The sequence below is a fragment of the Hemitrygon akajei genome, chromosome 7 (assembly GCF_048418815.1).
Source record: "Hemitrygon akajei chromosome 7, sHemAka1.3, whole genome shotgun sequence".
Lineage (NCBI taxonomy): Eukaryota > Metazoa > Chordata > Chondrichthyes > Myliobatiformes > Dasyatidae > Hemitrygon > Hemitrygon akajei.
The window spans coordinates 98,561,990-98,580,212 of NC_133130.1; positions in this window are offsets into that span (position 1 = coordinate 98,561,990).

An 18,223-nucleotide genomic window follows, 5' to 3' on the forward strand; every position below is an offset into this window, starting at 1 on the left:
CATAGGCCGCTGTAGACTCTCACCAGATCCTCTGTCTTGGGTTAGTCTTTCAACTTGTCCCCAGGTGTACCTCATCTTCGAAAATCCTTCTTCTGCCAGGGATGAGGTCTTTGGAGTTTCTGTTAACGTTTCTGTAGATCTGAGTTTTTATGGGATGGAGTTGCTTGCCCCATTCCCTACCCTCCTCCTTTCGTAGCTGGGCTTGGGACTGTCCACAATTCTATTTGACCAATAGTGAGAATCATCCAACTGCATTGAATAACACCATGATGGCAGATAAATCAGCAAGCAACAGAGGGCTATGGAAGTGGTTGGTTAAGAGTCTTCATCACACAGTTTGACAACTCTCAGTCCTTTCCATCTCAATGCCAATACTTTTCTAACAATAGAACTAAAGTAATGAATGGGGATTTTTATAATCTAAGATTCCCCTTGTTGCCGCCTGAATATTAATCTTGAGTTCCCAGAAATCCCAGAGAAACTTGCCACAAGAAAGCAGCATCTGTCAGCAAGAACCACGCCCTCTTCACCCCCATCCAGGCCATGTTCTCTCTCGTTGCTGCCATCAGGAAGGAGGTACAGAAGCCTCAGGTCCCACACCACCAACAGTTAACCTTCAACCATCAGGATCCTGGAAACTTCGCTCACTTCAGTTCTAAACTGATTCCGCAACCTATGGACTCTATACTCATGGTGTGTGTGTGTGTGTGTGTGTGTGTGTGTGTGTGTGTGTGTGTGTGTGTGTGTGTGTGTGTGTGTGTGTGTGTGTGTGTGTGTGTGTGTGTGTGTGTGTGTGTGTGTGTGTGTGTGTGTGTGCGCGCGCGCGCGCGCGCGCGCGCGCGCCCTTAACTCAGGTCATACCGTCATGATGAGATTTTTGCACCGATCTTCTTGGTGATTGCTCATCGTATGGCGTGTCTTGGGCATCTGAAACCTGGCGGAGCCCATCCCTCTACAGGTTTTTTTTCCGAGGTCAAGTTGTTAGCTCAACACTCAACCCAGGCACAGATGGAGAGCATGCAAGGGAGCCGGCCGGATTCGAACTCAGGACCTCTCGCCCCGAAGTCCAGCACTGATGCCACCAGCCAGCATGCTCACAGTATTATTTATTTACTTATTACTTCTGTATTTGCACAGTTGTTTCTTTCCCACATTGGTTATTTGTCAGCCTTTGTGTAGTTTTTCATTGATTCTATTGTATTTCTTTGATCTATTGTGAATGCCTGCAAGAAAATCAAGGTAGAAAATCAGTGGCCTCCCTATCTCGTACCTTCTATACTTAATAAAGTGGCCACTATGCATTTTGATAGTAAGCTTACTTTGAATGTTAAATTGCCATATTTATTCATTGCTGTAACATGTGCTGTAACTTCATTCACAGATTATTTCTGCTACAGAGCTGACACGATACAGAACAAGGCATAGTGAAATTGGTGCCTACTGCAAACATGAGGTTCATAGGAGAAATTCCCAGACAAAAGTTTGAAAGTGATTTCAGAATTAAACCAAATCGAACTGAATTACAAACGAAGAAACACAGTTGGCTTGGCTGAGTTAAACCAGGGATGCATTGATTGTCCTGGCGATCTCAGGATTTATTATGCACCCCAAGTCAAGTCAAGTCAAGTTTATTGTAATTTCGACCGTAGACTGCTGGTACAGTACACAGTAAAAACAAAACAACATTCATCCAGGACCCTGCTGCATGAAACAACACAAAACGACATTAGACTATGTGAGTCAGCACAAGGCTACACTAGACTACGTAAAACAACATAAAGACTGCACTAGACTACAGACCTGCACAGGACTACATAAAGTGCACAAAACAGTGCAGGGCAGTACAGTAATAAACAAGACAATAGGCACAGTACAGGACAAATTACAATATAATAATAAATGATGTAGATGTCAGTCTAGACTCTGAGTGTTGAGGAGTCTGATGGCTTGGGGGAAGAAACTGTTACACAGTCTGGTCGTGAGAGCCCGAATGCTTCTGTACCTTTTGCCAGATGGCAGGAGGGAGAAGAGTTCATGTGAGGGGTGTGTGGGGTCCTTCACAATACGGTTAGCTTTGCGGGTACAGTGTGTGGTGTAAATGTCTGTGATAGCGGGAAGAGAGACCCCGATGGTCTTCTCAGCTGACCTCACTATCCGCTGCAGGGTCTTGTGATCCGTGATGGTGCAATTTCCGAACCAGGCAGTGATGCAGCTGCTCAGGACGCTCTCAATACATCCTCTGTAGAATGCGGTGAGGATGGGGGGTGAGAGATGGACTTCCCTCAGTCTTTGCAGAAAGTAGAGACGCTGCTGGGCTTTCTTTGCTATGGAGCTGGTGTTGAGGGACCAGGTGAGATTCTCCACCAGGTGAACTCCAAGAAATTTGATGCTCTTTAACGATCTCTACCGAGGAGCCGTCAATGTTCAGTGGAGAATGGTCGCTCTGTGCCCTCCTGAAGTCAACAACCATCTCTTTTGTTTTGTTCACATTCAGAGACAGGTTGTTGGCACTGCACCAGTCCGTTAGCTACTTCACTTCCTCCCTGTAAGCTGACTCATCGTTCTTGCTGATAAGACCCACCACAGTGGTGACATCAGCGAACTTGATGATATGGTTCGAGCTGTGTGTTGCAGCACAGTTGTGGGTCAGCAGAGTGAACAGCAGTGGACTGAGCACACAACCCTGGGGGGCCCCCGTGCTCAGTGTGATGGTGTTGGAGATGCTGCCTTCGATCCGGACTGACTGACATGTCCCAGTCAGGAAGTCTAGGATCCAGTTGCAGAGGGAGATGTCCAGGCCCTGCAGTTTCAGCTTTCCAATGTTGTGTTAAATGCTGAACTGAAGTCTATGAACAGCATTCTTTTTTGTCCAGGTGGGTGAGGTACCACCCTCATATCAAATGGGCACTCCCAATTAGAGAATTATGTAAAAGGAGGCTAATTAAATCAAACAAGTGTCCTCAATATATATCACACCTTCTATGGTGCTCACTGAGGGAAGATGGACTTTGAACATAGCACATTTCTTAGACCAGAAGACATAGGAGCAGAACTGGGCCATTTGGCCCATAGAGTCTGCTCCACCATTCCATCACGGCTGATTTATTTTCCCGCTCAACACCATTTTCATTCTTTCTCCCTGTGACCTTTGACACCCTAAGTAATCAAGAATCTTTCTAAATCCACTTGAAATATACCCAATGACCTGGCCTCCACAGCCATCTGTGGCAATGAATTCCACAGATTCAGCACCGTTCTCCTTCAGAACCAGCCTGGTATGGAAAAGCCAAAGGAAGAAACCTGTCGGCTGGAGAGCGTGCCTCCCCTCTCCCATGGCACAACAACCCTGGAGCTGTGGTGATCCGTCGGTGCAGGTTGATGACCCACAAAGAAGGCAAGACAGCGGCTATACTTCATTAGGAGTTTGAAGAGATTTGGCATGTCAACAAATACACTCAAAAACTTCTGTAGTTGTATCGTGGAGAGCATTCTGACAGGCTGCATCACTGTCTGGTGTGGAAGGGCTACTACACAGGACCGAAAGAAGCTGCAGAGGGTTGTAAATTTAGTCAGTGTCCATCTGGGGCACTTGGCTACAAAGTATCCAGGACATCTTCAGGGAGCGGTGTCTCAGAAAGGCAGTGTCCATTATTAAGGATCTCCAGCACCCAGGGCAGGCCCTTTTCTCACCGTTACCATCAGGGAGGAGGTACAGAAGCCTGAAGGCACACACTCAGCGATTCAGGAACAGCTTCTTCTCCTCTGCCGTCCTATTCCTAAATGGACATTGAATCTTTGGACACTATCTCACTTTTTTTTTAATATGCAGTATTTCTGTTTTTGCACATTTTAAAAAATCTGTTCAATATGTGCAATTGATTTACTTGTTTATTGATTATTATTATTTTTATTTTATGTATTATAATAATTATTATTATCATTACTACTTTCTCTGCTAGATTATGTATTGCATTGAACTGCTGCTGCTAAATTAACAGATTTCATGTCACATGCCGGTGATAATAAACCTGATTCTGATTCTGAATCTGAAGAGGTTGGCTGCTGGTCCCCAGCCCACTGCAGGTCGAACCAATCACTGAGAATTAGCCCTTCATCAGCACCTGGCTCACAGCTTGCAAGAGAATGGGCTCAAAGTCTTCTCTCATTATTTCAATTGTGTCAGATTCTTCTGCAAGAATACCTTGTCTCGGGAATCATCTATGTTGCAGTTCTTGTTTCTGTTTGCTGCCACTGAGAGCTATCAAGACACTTCAGAGGTAACTAAGTGTCAACACCCTTGATATCGGAAAGGAATTGAACATGGCCCGGGCCAGAATAAGGATGCCAGGTTTTCTTTCAGAAAGATCATCAGTGAAGGCCATTACGTTCTTATCTGAGATGCTGGATGTGAACCTTATGGAAATTGGAGTTGATGCCAAGATCTGGTCAGCCATGTTGAGGGAGGGGGCAGACTGCTCTTGTTTCTCTTCATTATGCTCCCATTAAATAGTTGGCTTTTTCTGGCATTCAACAGAGAAGCCAGCAATTTATTTTCATATTTTAAACTGAATTTAAATCCTTGTGCTGCCCTTTGCCTGGATTATTATTAGCCCAGTCTTCAGCCTCACCAGTCCAGCAAAGTGATCTCAAAAGGATCTAGTACTTTCCCGGTGAATAAGCTCTTCTCGGGCTTCCAGCCGGATACAGATATCGATTATTACTGACGATTCAATGTCAAACTCTGCCATCTTCATCAGGGATGATGCCTCGGCACGTCTAGCCTGGTGGTATTTATACGCCCATCGCCTGTCCCGTCTGATTGGTTAGTCCTCAGCCAGTCAGGTTTCTGCTGCCCAACTTGTTTATACTCGAAATCCAGTTCTTACTTAGAGCAAGACCTTCTTTTTGTTAAAATACGCTTTCTCTACTTTCCTCCACCAGGTGGTCCCAAAAGCCATTGCCGCAGATCCGTAGTTTTGTGACATCGAATTTAATCCTATGGCCACTGCAAATGCAATGTTCTGCTACCGCAGTTTCTCCAGGTAGCCCAAACTGATACACTTGCTGTGCTCCTCGACGCGAGTGTCCTTCTGGCTAATGTATGCTGCTCTGCATTCACACAGAGTCTTGTAAATGCCAGCCATCCTGAGACACAGGTCACCTTTGCCCCGCATAAGCTGTGATTTGAGCTTCCTTATGGGTTTAGATAGATAGATAGATAGATACTTTATTCATCCCCATGGGGAAATTCAACTTTTTTTCCAATGTCCCATACACTTGTATTAATTACTTGTATTAATTGTAAACTAATTACATACAATACTTAACTCAGTAAAAAATATGATATGCATCTAAATCACTATCTCAAAAAGCATTAATAATAGCTTTTAAAAAGTTCTTAAGTCCTGGCGGTTGAATTGTAAAGCCTAATGGCATTGGGGAGTATTGACCTCTTCATCCTGTCTGAGGAGCATTGCATCGATAGTAACCTGTCGCTGAAACTGCTTCTCTGTCTCTGGATGGTGCTATGTAGAGGATGTTCAGAGTTTTCCATAATTGACCGTAGCCTACTCAGCGCCCTTCGCTCAGCTACCGATGTTAAACTCTCCAGTACTTTGCCCACGACAGAGCCCGCCTTCCTTACCAGCTTATTAAGATGTGAGGCGTCCCTCTTCTTAATGCTTCCTCCCCAACACGCCACCACAAAGAAGAGGGCGCTCTCCACAACTGACCTATAGAACATCTTCAGCATCTCACTACAGACATTGAATGACGCCAACCTTCTAAGGAAGTACAGTCGACTCTATGCCTTCCTGCACAAGGCATCTGTGTTGGCAGTCCAGTCTAGCTTCTCGCCTAACTGTACTCCCAGATACTTGTAGGTCTTAACCTGCTCCACACATTCTCCATTAATGATCACTGGTTTGTAGGTGGTATTAAGACCATAGGACATAGGAGCAGAATTAGGCCATTTGGCCCATTGAGTCTGCTCTACCATTCAATCATAGCTGATCCATTTATCCTCTTGGCCACAATCTCCTGCCTTCTTCCTATACGGTACCAATACTGTATGCCCTGACTAATCAAGAATCTATCAACTTATGCCTTAAATATACATAACGACTTGGCCTCCACTGTTACCTGGGGTAAAGAATTCCACAGGTTCACCATTCTCTGGCTAAAAAAAATTTCCTCCTTAACTCTGTTCTAAAAGGACGCCCCTCTATTATGAGGCTGTGTCCTCTGATCTGAACTCTCCCTCCACAGGAAACATCCTCTCCACATCTACTCTATCAAGGCCTTTCTAACCATTTGAAAGACTTCAATGAGTCACCCCTCATTCTTCTGAATTCTAGTGAATACAGGCCCAGAGACATCAAGTGCTCTTCATCTGACAAGTCGTTCAATCCTGGAATCATTTTCGTGAGCCTCCTTTGAACCCTCTCCAGTTTCAACACAGCCTTTCTACAATAAGAGGCCCAAAACTGCTCACATTGCTCCAAGTAAGGTCTCACCAGTGCTTTATAAAGTCTCAACATTATATCCTTGCTTTTATATTCTAGTCCTCTTGAAATGAATGCTAACATCACATTTGCCTTCCTCACCACAGACACAGCCTGAAATTAACATTCAGGGAATTCTGAACAAGCACTCCCAAATATCTTTGCACATCAGCGCTTTGCATTTTCTCTCCAGTTAGAAAATAGTCAACCCTTTCATTTCTTCTACCAAAGTGCATGACCACACACTTCTCGACACCGTATTCCATTTGCCATTTCTTTGCCCATTTTCCTAATCTATCTGTCCTTCTGTAGCCTCTCTACTTCCTCAAAACTACCTACCCTCTCCTATCTTTGTATCATCCATGAACTTTGCAACATAGCCATCAATTCCATCATCCAAATCATTAACGTACTATATAACGTAAAAACAGCTGGTCCCAACACAGACCCCTGTAGAACACCACTAGTGGCAGACAATCAGAAAAACATCCCTTTATTCCCACTCTTTGCCTCCAGCCAATCACCCAATACTCTATCCATGTTAATATCTTTCCTGTAATACCATGGGCTTTTAACTTGTTAAGCAACTTCATGTATGGCATCTTGTCAAAGGCCTTCTGAAAATCCAAGTACACAACATCCACCGACTCTCCTTTGTCTATCCTGCTTATTATTTCTTCAAAGAATTTCAACACATTTGTCAGGCAAGATTTTCCCATAATAAACAATATTTTATCATGTTCCTCCAAGTACCCTGAACCACATACTTAGCAATCGACTCCAACATCTTCCCAACCACTGAAGTCAGGCTAACTGGCCTATCATTTCCTTTCTTCTGCCTCTCCCTCTTCTTAAAGAGTGGGGTGACATTTGCAATTTTCCAGTCTTCTAGAACCATTCTAGAATCTAGTGATTCTTGAAAGATCATTACTAATGCCTCCACAATCACTTCAGCCACCTCTTTCAGAACCCTGGGGTGTACACCATCTGGTCCTGGTGACTTATCTATCTGCAGACCTTTCAGTTTCCCAATAATCTTCTTTCTAGTAATGGTAATTTCACACACTTCATGGACACCTGGAACTTCTGCTAGTGTCCTTCACAGTGACAACTGATGCCAAAAACTTATTCCATTTGTCTGCCATTTCTTTGTCCTCTATTACTACCTCTCCAGCATTGTTTATATCCACTCTTGCCTCTCTTTCACACTTTATGTATCTGAAGAAACTTTTGGTATTAATCTGATACCAAAAACCTGCAGAACCTGGGTCTCTGTACCTCCCTCTGCAATTGGATCCTTGACTTCCTAACCAGAAGACCACAATCTGTACGGATTGGTGTTAATATCTCCTCCTCACTGACGATCAACACTGGCGTACCTCAGGGGTGTGTGCTTAGCCCACTGCTCTACTCTCTATATACCCATGACTGTGTGGCTAGGCACAGCTCAAACGCCATCTATAAATTTACTGATGATACAACCACTGTTAGTAGAATCTCAGGTGGTGATGAGAGGGCGTACAGGAGCGAGATATGCCAACTAGTGGAGTGGAATCACAGCGACAACCTGGAACTCAACATCAGTAAGACAAAAGAGCTGATTGTGTACTTCAGGAAGGGCAAGATGAAGGAACATATACCAATCCTCACAGAGGAATCAGGAGTGCATTAAGTTCCTGGGTGTCAAGATCTCTGAGGATCTATCCTGGTCTCAACATATCGATGCAGTTATAAAGAAAGCAAGGCAGCGGCTATACTTTATTAGGAGTTTGAAGAGATTTGATATGTCAGAATCAGAATCAGAATCTGGTTTATTATCACCGGCATGTGACGTGAAATTTGTTAACTTAGCAGCAGCAGTTCAATGCAATACTGTACATAATCTAGCAGAGAGAAAAATAATAGTAATAATAATAAATAAAATAAAACATAATAATAACATAATAATAAATAAACAAGTAAATCAATTACATATATTGAATAGATTTTTTAAAATGTGTAAAAACAGAAATACTGTATATTAAAAAAGTGAGGTAGTGTCCTAAGCTTCAATGTCCAATCAGTGTCAACAAAATCACTGAAAAACTTCTATACATGTACTGTGGAGAGCATTCCGACAGGCTGCATCACTGTCTGGTATGGGGGTGAGGGCTAATGCACAGAACCGAAAGAAGCTGCAGAGGATTGTAAATTTAGTTGACTCCATCTTGGGCACTAGCCTACGAAGTACCCAGGACATCTTCAAGGAGCAGTGTCTCAGAAAGGCAGCGTCTATTATTAAGGACCTCCAGCACCCAGGCCATGCCCTTTTCTCACTGTTACCATCAGGTAGGAGATACAGAAGCCTGAAGGCACACACTCAGTGATTCAGGAACAGCTTCTTCCCCTCTGCCATACGATTCCTAAATGGACTTTGAACCCTTGAACAGTACCTCAATTTTTAATACATATAATTTCTGTTTTTTGCATGACTTTTAATTTTTCAATATACATTTACTGTAATCCAGTTATTTATTTATTTATTTTCTATATTGTGTATTGCATTGAACGGCTCCTAACAAATTTCACAACACATGCCGGTGATAATAAACCTGATTCCGATTCTGATATTTCTTCAGGATCCTGGTGACCCTTTCAGAAACCATGGAAATATAGGGAATACGGGTTGTAGTGATTGGTCCCTCCTTGTTGTTAGGTTTCCTGGTTTTCCGTTGGCCCTTTCATTGATTTCCCGTTTGATTTCCTTCACCTTGTAGCCATTCTGTCGGAATGTTGTGCACAATTCTGATTTCCTTGTGGCGATTCCCTGGGGCTGAAATTATGTTTGCACAGTTAATCGAAGTAAAAGAGCCACTCTGTGTGGGGAGGAGTGTTATTGTTGAGGTATTAGTGCACGTGAGTGGGTTTCTGATAGACACCATGTCTGAGGCTACCGTCCAGCTTCTGTTGTACTAAAATGTTCACGAAAGGGAGGCAACCATTCCTCTCCATCTCCATCCTACATGGAATTGTTGGACGTATGCTGTCAGATGGTCATGGAACTGTTGGGATGCCTGGAACCCACACTACGAAGACGTCATTGATCTATCTGAAGAAGCATTTGGGGCATAAGGGTGATGAGCTAACCGATCAGGAGGGATGGACAACAGGGGTATATATTACCACCGGACTAGACATGCCTTGACATCATCCCTGATGAAGATAGCAGAGTATGTCATTGAAATGTTGGTTAAAGTTGATACCTATAGCTGGCTGGAAGCTCTTGAAGAGTTTATTCGAGATCTCAGCACTTTAGATACATCTTTCAGTGGTCCTACAGAACTATAAAAACACGTACATGAGGAATATGACACAGGAAATGAAACTGCCTCTGTGTACACTGGTCAGGACTCCAGGTAAACTCCTTGGCTTCTCTTTCAAAGTAGTGTCAGGGGATTGTTTATACTCATCTGATAGAGGCTGCAGGGACTTAGAGTAATGGTCCATTTAAAAGGCAATATCCCAGGCAACGTTGGTTCATTGATAAAAACAGACATTGTACTTACAAAGTCATCCCATGTCCTCAGCATGGCCTCCCTGACCACATCACTATGTTAATCCCAGTTTATTGACTGTTGCTGAAAATGGAGAGACCATCACTGTATGACCTAATGAGGCAATCTCCATGTTTCAGGGCTGTCTTGAATGGACTAACTGGCAGATGTTCAAAGAGGACACCACAAACGGAGAAGACACAGACCTTGAGGAGTATGCCTCATCTGACGCAGGCTAGATCAGTAAATGGGCAGATGGCGTTGGTACCTCAAGAACAATCATCCCATGACCCAACCTGAAGCCCTGGTTGAATATAGAGGTGTTCCCTACTAAAAGCCTGGGATGGATGCTGCCTTCCAGTCTGAGATATGACAACGTTTCGAGCTGCCAGGAGAAACCACATCTTGGGCAGCAAGAGGGCAAAGGCCACCTATGCACGAAAAAATTTCAGGAGCACCTGTCGAATAAGGAACCCTGGCGTACGTGACTGGGCATCAAGAGCATTACTGACTAATGTCAACTGTACCAGTGACGCCTCCCTCCCTGACGCTGTAAACAACTTTCATGCCCACTTCGAAGCATGGAACACAACACCAGCCACAAAAGCCAGTGTCTGTAACAGCAGCAGAGAGGGGTAGGGGTTCTGCAGGGAGTCAACCCCGTAAGGCAGCTGAGCCAGACAGCACTCAGGGAGTCTGCACCCCCGCTCACTGACATCTTCAACACTTCACTCATCACAGGCCTCAAACAAACCACTATCATCCCTGAACCAAAGAAGTCTACACGTTTTGAATTAAGTGACTACTGCCCAGTGGCACTGATGCCAATCATCCTTTGAACGACAGGTAATGGCACACATCAAAAAGTCCATTCCTCACCAATATGCTTACTGACAGAACTGGTCTACACCTTCGCCATAGCATCTGTCATGCTCCCATCCCTGACACACCTAGAAAACAGGGTCAGAGTGCTGTTTCTGGATTTCAGATCAGCATTCAACACTGTTGTCCCCACAGACCACGGTGAACAAACTCCTACTCCTCGGTCTAAATACACCACTGTGCAACTGGGTGCTGGACTCCCTAACCGATGGACCTCAGACAGTCAGGATGCACAACCTCCCTCCCTCCCCATCATCCTCAACATGAGTGCGTCCCCCCCCATCCCACCCGGCTGTGCACTCTGCTCACACACGACTGCACGGCCAAACACCCGAGTAATCACATTGACATTTTCAGTGGTGGGGCTCATCACCAACGATGATGAGACAGCATCTTCCACCTCCCATCTGTAGGCCGTCCCATCGTCACATCGGCGGCACAGCAATGGAAACCGCAGGCAGTTTCAAACATCTGGGAGTGGATACCTCACACGAACTTTTCATGGTCCCAGAACACACCCTAAACACTCACCAACACCTCTGCTTTCTGAGGAGGCTGAAGAGAGTTGGATTTTGCACATCCAGACTCATAACCTTCTAGAGCTGAGCAGTAGAGAGCATCCTAACATGCTGCATTCCTGCGCAGTACGGAAACCGCCCTGTGGTGGACAGGAAGGCTCCACAACTGGTGGGCAAACTGCCCAAACCATCACCAGCACCAGCCTACCAGGCATCAAGGTCACATGTGCAGAAGGGTGCCAGAAAAGGACCAGGAACCTCATGAAGGATCCAACCTTCCCTGCTCATGGACTGTCTGTCCCACTCCCATCAGGGATGGGCCCACATAGCATCCACACCAGGACCACCAGACTCAAAAACAATTACTTTCCCCAAACAGTCAGGCTGATAACACCTCCACCCACTAACTCCACCACTACTTTATTATTTCCTGTCAGTCACCCTATGTACAGTCTAGCGTCACTTTATGAACATATAGTCAATCTCTTTATATAAGCCATCACATGTATTTATATTTATTGTGTTCTTTATTATTGTGCTCGTTATCTTATGGTGTTTTTTGTGCTGCATTGAATCTGGAATAACAATTATTTCATTCCCTTTTACACTTGTGTACTGGAATTGACATTAAACAATCCTGAATCTTGAATTGAGTTCCTAGAGTAAGACGTGAAACCATAACCTTCTGAGAGACACTTTCCATATCTAAAAATAAACTTTATTCATAATAAAAATCATTTACAAGGATAAACTGTTCAATGCCTTTCCATTTTTGCATTCACAGTCAATGCTTTCAGTAGTGTTCAATCACATCACTGGGACTGCTGTCACTCATAGCCCCCAGGTGGTACACTACTGTAACAGAAGGGCTTCCTCGCCCAATCTGGCCCTGCCCTTTCCAGTGCAGGAAGAACCCTACACTGTGGCCCTTCGCCACCAAGACCTTGTAGTGGCTGCTCTGAGCTTCGGAGCGTTGCCCAGCACTCACTCCCGTAGCCTGGGATGTGCCAGTCGGCAGCATTCCTCCACGGACATCTCGTTGGGCTGACACGCCAAAGGGTGGCTACCCCCAGGTCGATGATCTGCCAGCAGCACGTGATGCCCATCTCCGTGTATATCACTGGGAACAGCCCGTAGATCAGAGAGCCCTCCGTCACGCGGCTGCTGGGGATGAACCATAACACAGGAACTTGCAACTTCCTTCACATCCTCTTCGCAAACCCACAGCCCACAAATAGAGGAGTGTGAACGTCTGAGCCATGGTGAGCAGTACTGCCTTCTGGCTGCCTGTGGGACAGCCATCAGTCTTCAGAGCAACTTCAGGAAACTAACTACAGACAGCACTGTGGAAGCTCACCCGTTGTGCTGTTGGACAGAATTGCAGGATGCCAGGTGGTGGGCACAGCTAGAAACTTTGGGCAGGCGGTCAGGCACCCCTCACCGTGCCACCCGAACAGCTGAGAGATTTCCACAATCCTCCCCCCTGCCTGCAGGACCCGATCTGAATCAGAGTCAGGTTTATCATTACTGACATACGTCATGATATGTGTTGTTTTGTGGCAGCAGTATAGTGTAAAATACAATTTAAAAACTATATAATTAAATAAACAGTGCAAAAAGAGAGCAAAAAAGTAGTGAAAAACACAAAATGCTGGCAGAACTCAGCAGGCCAGACAGCATCTATGGGAGGAGGTAATAACGACGTTTCAGGCTGAAACCCTTCATCAGGAGTGAAGTAACATGGGATGGTCGAGGGGGGATAAGAAGTGGGGGGAGGGATGAAGTAGAGAGCTGGGAAGTGATAGGCTGGAGGGAAATGGGCTAGGGGGAAGGTGGAGAATAAAAGAGAAAGAAAGGTAGGGCTGGGGGGGAGAGATTATAGTGAGGGGGGGAAAAGAGAGAGAAAGAGAACCAGACTAAAATAATAGATAGGGATAGGGGTAAGGGTGGGGGGCAGGGGTATCAACGGAGGTCAGTGAGTCGGATTCAGGATTCGTTTCCAAGCCTCCCGATTTGGAAACATCCAACTTCCCCCAGCCTATCACTTCCTAGCTCTCTACTTCATCCCTCCCCCCACTTCTTATCCCCCCTCGACCATCCGATGTTACTTCACTCCTGATGAAGGGTTTCGGCCCGATATGTCGTTATTACCTCCTCCCATAGATGCTGTCTGGCCTGCTGAGTTCTGCCAGCATTTTGTGTTTTTTATTTATTTCCAGCATCTGCAGATTCACTTGTGTTGCCAAAAAAGTAGTGAGTTAATGTTCATGGGTTCATTGTCCATTCAGAAATCTGATGGCAGAGGGTAAGAAGCTGTTCCTAAAAATTTGAGTGTGTATCTTTGGGCTCCTGTGTCTCCTCCTTGAAGGTAGCAATGAGAAGATGTCACATCTTAGTGATAAGGTTCCTTAATGATGGATACTGCCTGGCATTGCCTTTTGAAGATGTCCTCAGTGCTGGGGAGACTAGTGCCCATGATGAAGCTGGCAACTCTACAACTTTTTCCAATCCTGTGCAGTAGCCCCTCCATGCCAGACGGTAATGTGACCAGTTAGCATGCTCTCCACAGTACGTTTGGACACACTTGCTAGAGTCTTTGATGACATACCAGAACTCCTCAAACCCGAAATGATATATAGTCACCGTCACTCTCCCTGAACAGATTATGGATAACACAAAAGAAATCAGGTTGGTTGTTTTGTACGCCCAGAAGGCTGTCCCTAGGCATGGAAAACCTGTGTCAAAACATCTGCTTTATGTCAGAAAATAATCTTCCCTATGTGAGATGTGGTCTTTTCATTTACTGTTCTTGTTCTATTACTTGAGAAAATGTCAGTAATTTTACTACCTCATGTACTTTTTTATATCTAGCTTCTCTCGAGTTATGAGTCCTGATGAAGAGTCCCACCCCGAAACACTGAGTCCAATTTCCCCCACAGATGCTGCCTGACCTACTGAGTTCCTCCAGTACTTTCTGTGTTTCTCCACATTCCGGTCTCTGTCCTCTCTGGATGTGCTGTAATTCTCTTTCACTTAAAGCATTTACTTCAAAATCAGGTTTAATATCTCCGGCATATGTAGTGAAATTTGTTAACTTTGTGGCAGCAGTACAATGCACTACATGATAATAGAGGAAAAACTGTGAATCACTGTGTGTATATATACAATTGTTAAATAAGTCATGCAATCTCTGTGCATTATCTTTATTGCTATGTTTATTCATTTGAAACTTAATAAAAAGACTGAAAAAGAAAGTAAGATAAGGTATGCAAAAGTAAAAACAACAAATAGTAGTGAGATAGTCACGGGTTCAGTGTCCATTCAGAAATCAGAAGGCAATGGGGAAGAAGCTGTTCGTGAATCGCTGAGTGTGTGCCTTCAGGCTTCTGAACCTCCTACCTGATGGTAGCAGTGAGTAGAGGACATGTCCTGAGTGATCGGGGTCCTTAATGGTGATGGATGATGCCTTTTTTAGGCATCGCACCTTGAAGATGTCCTGGATGCAAGGGAGGCTCGTACCCATGATGGAGCTGACTGAGTTCACAACTGTCTCCAGCTTACTTCAATCCTTCACAGCACCCCCACCACCCCACCCACTTACCAGATAGTGATGCAGCCATTTTGAATGCTCTCCATTCTGTAAAAATTTGAGTGTCTTTGGTGACAAACCAGATCTCCTCAAACTCCTAATGAAATTTAGCCACTGTCTTGCCTTCTTTGTAGCTGCATCGACATGTTGGGTTCAGGATAGATCTCAGAGATTGCACTCTCTCTCCACTACTGATCCCCCTGTGAGGACTGGTGTGTGTTCCCTAGTCTTACCCTTTCTGAAGCCCACAATCCATTCTTTGTTTTACTGATGTTGAGTGCTAGGCTGTTGCTGTGACACCACTCAACTAGCTGATATAACTGGTTCCTGTACGCCCTCTGGTCATGATCTGAAATTCTACCAACAATGGTTGTATCGTCAGCAAATTGACAGATAGTATTTCAGCTATGCCTAGCCACACAGTCCTGTGTATATAGAGAGTAGAGCAGTGGGCTAAGCACACACCCCTGAGGTGCGCCAGCGTTGATCATCAGCGAGGAGGAGATGTTATCACCAATCCACACAGATTGTGGTCTTCCGGTTCAGAAGTCGATGATCCAGTTGCAGAGGGAGGTACAGAGACCCAGGTTTTGGAGCTTTTCAATCAGGACTGTAGGAATGATTTAATACAGACCCCAATGTTTCTTTCTGCTTTCATTCTGCATCCACCCCAGAACCCACGCCCTGCCCTGTTTCATTTTTAGATCCAGCTGAGTAAGCCTGGAGCTTCCAGAAACATGATTCAGGGTGATATTCAAGTCAGAAATGATTGTGGCCTTTGCCAGTTCCTGATTAAGTTCTTCTCTTCTAGTTATGCTGGAATGCCATCTCATCTGAGAGACTATTACTCAGTTCTGAATGTATTTCCTCTCTGCTTGCTTCCATTACATGGGCTGTACTGTTTGTGTGAGTTGTGCAAGTGTTTTATAAGATTGCTTTAATATTTATCGTGTTTTTTTACACATATTGTGCTCCTTTTTAATGCTGCATTGGATCCGGAACAATAATCGTTTTGTTCTCCATTAGATCAAAGATCACATAGGAACAGAATTAGGCCATTCAGCCCATCGAATCTGCTCTGTTATTTCACCATTGCTGATTAATTAACCCTCTCCTACCTTCTTCCCGTAACCTTTGATGCCCTGACCGATTAAGACACTGTCAACCTTCACCTTAAATATACCCAATGACTTGTCCTCCACAGACATCGGTGGCAATGAATTCCACAGATACACCACCCACTGGTTAAAGAACTTTCTCCTCATCTCCGTTCCAAGGGATGTCCCTGTTTTGTGAGGCTGTGCCCTCTGGTCCTTGACTCCCTCACTATTGGAAACATCCTGGCCATGTCCACCTTTACACTTGAGTACCATAGAACAACAACAAGCAATCTTGAACTTGAAAGTGTCCTGGGATAAATGTCACTGGCCCTTTCCTTCCCCGTACCCACCCCCACAGTGTCCATCTAATTCCCTGCCCCAGAACACCAGCTTAAGGTGTCTGCACGCAATGCCAGATCTCAGTTTCAGTAAGGTTTCTCTAGCCGGTCCGGGCTGGCAATATCCCAGTGTACACTGGACTCTATCAGGGCCTGATCCAAGCAGCTGGTATAACTCGGTCAGCTTGAGTTTAACAAAGTCCACCTAAATGGGGTGGGAAAGGTGGGTGGGGAGCGAAGTTTCCTTTACTAGTTTTGACTTACATGGAGAGAAGAATCAGAGGTGCTTTGTGTGACATTATTCTACGTTCTCCATGTCATCATTGATCAGTTTGTGTGGTGCGGCAACTCCAAAGTTTTTTTTGTTATCGAAGTACATATATGTCACCATATATGTTAGTATTCTGATTCATTTTCTTGCAGGCATTCACAGTAGAACAAAGAAACACAGCAGAAACAACGAAAAACTGCACACAAAGAAAGACTGCCAAATGTGAAAATACAACAGGAAACAAACAATAATAATAAGTAAATAAATAATACTGCAAACATGAGTTCTTAAAAGTGAGTTCATGCAGTCATTAGCATCGTGACCCAAAAATTAAATTTTAAATCCTGTGCCAAAATGCAAAGCCGACATTGATAGCCACCACTAAATTAACAACAATATTAGCAAATACGAAACCATCTCCTATATCACAGAAATGAAAGTGAAAGGAAGAATATTAAACTGCGTCATTTGACTCAGAAACTTTGCCCCATGCAGTCACCAAATGTCACAAGGGTGGGTGGATACAATGGCCACTTCAACATGGTGATACTCCACCAAAATCAGAATTAGGTTTAATATCTCTGACACATGTCAAAAAACTTATTAACTCAGCGGTGGTAATACATGGTAATAGACAGAAGTAAAAATCTGAGAATTACAGTAACTATATATATTTAAATAGATAAATTAAGTAAGTAGTTTGAAAAAGTAGCGCGGTAGTGTTCACAGGTTCGATGTCCATTCAGAAATCGGATGGCAGAGGGGAAGAAGCTGTTCCTGAATCAATCTGTGTGTGCCTTCAGGCTCCTGTACCTCCTACCTGATGGTAACAGTGAGAGGAGGGGGTGTCCTAGGTGGTGTCACTGCTTTTTTGCTGTTAGTGATCCTTAAAACCAAATAACATCAAGACCAAGCTGGCAAATTCGTTGTGAAGGACAGGAAATGGATTAATTTTTATTTACTTCACACCAAGATGAGCCACCCGAGAAACGATAGAGAGTATTCCCTCCGATGCTGACAACCATTTAAACAGAGACAACACGTGCCTCTGATTTGATCACAGCGGATTATTTCTCTACTCTGTCTGGAACTTAAGTAACAGAATACTTTTTCAACAAAGCACAGCTAGTGCAGAGAAGGTCACAATGGTTATATTTTAAAATCATGTCAAAATTGGTAGGCCTCAATTGGTGCTTGCTGAATTCCTCCAAAGGGGAATGGGAATTAATTCTAGCTGGGCATTACACTCAGTGGACACCTTCTGTACTTAAAATCAGCGTCCTCTGAGTGTACGTTCGTGATCTTCTGCTACTGTAGCCCATCCACTTCAAGGTTCAACATGGAGTGCATTCAGAGATGCTTTTCTGCACCCCACTGTTATAACGTGTGGTTACTGGAGTCACTGTCATCTTCCCGTCAGCTTGAACCAGTCTGGCCATTCCCTTCTCCCCTCTCTCATTAACAAGGCATTTTCACCCTCAGAACTGCC